Source organism: Hemiscyllium ocellatum, chromosome 6 (assembly GCF_020745735.1).
Source record: "Hemiscyllium ocellatum isolate sHemOce1 chromosome 6, sHemOce1.pat.X.cur, whole genome shotgun sequence".
NCBI lineage: Eukaryota > Metazoa > Chordata > Chondrichthyes > Orectolobiformes > Hemiscylliidae > Hemiscyllium > Hemiscyllium ocellatum.
In genome coordinates this window covers 68,460,170-68,461,209 of record NC_083406.1, presented here as the reverse complement: position 1 = coordinate 68,461,209, position 1,040 = coordinate 68,460,170, and positions in this window count along the sequence as shown.

The window sequence follows — 1,040 nt, the reverse complement described above, 5'->3', positions numbered from 1 at the left end:
AGGCTATGGATTGATTCTGCTCCATTGTTCAATAAATTCATGGTTGATGTGTAACCTCAACTTCACCATTCCATAAAATCTCCATATTCTCATAATACCCATAAATCCACTCATCTCCATCTTGAATATGGGCAACTGTGGCTCGTGGAGGTAGAAAGTTACAAAAATTCAAAAATTCTTTGGTGTGAAGAAATTTCTCACTTCAGTCCTAAATGGCTAACCTGGTATTTTGCAGCATCCACATGGTCAACCTCTTATTTTTAAAATCCTTTAGATTCTCCTACAATAGGAAACATGCTTTCCATTTGCACAGTGAAACATACAAGATCCTGACAGGTCTTGACAACGAAGTTACCTCTTTTACTTCTGAATATAAATAGAGTCTGACCTAACTAGCCTAGGCTAGCTCATAAGACAACTCAACCATTCAAGATATTAGTCTAATAAACCATCGTTGAATTGCCAACTACACATTTGTATCCTTCTTAAAGTAGGAAAACTAATACTATCCAGATATAGTCTCTCCAATATCCTGCTGCAAATGTGTTGCTGGTCAAAGCACAGCAGGCCAGGCAGCATCTCAGGAATAGAGAATTCGACGTTTCGAGCATAAGCCACTGAAGTAAAATCTTCTACTTTTGTAGATAATTTCCCTTCCAATTCACAAGAACAGGGTTAATGCCACTGTTAAGATCTCCTGTCAGAAGGAGGGCTGTCCTCAGAACAAGGAATGTTTCTCCAGGCTGTGTATGTGTTTAACCCAATAGTGGCCACTCTCATGGTAAATATTTGCTACTCACCTCTTCAAAGCAATTTCAATAGGCCCGAGCATGCAATGAACACCACCCTCCCTAATCCCATTTCAGCCCACATCCTGGGACATATTGGAGGGTCATTACTATTGAAACTGGTGGCCGTAAATTTGCATAATCACTGTGTGAATTGTTTGCAGAAGGATTCCCTGCACCAGTTTCAACTGTTAGGCCAGCACCATAAAATTTCCTCAAATCTGAGTGTCAGTAATCAAAAGTGTTGATTGC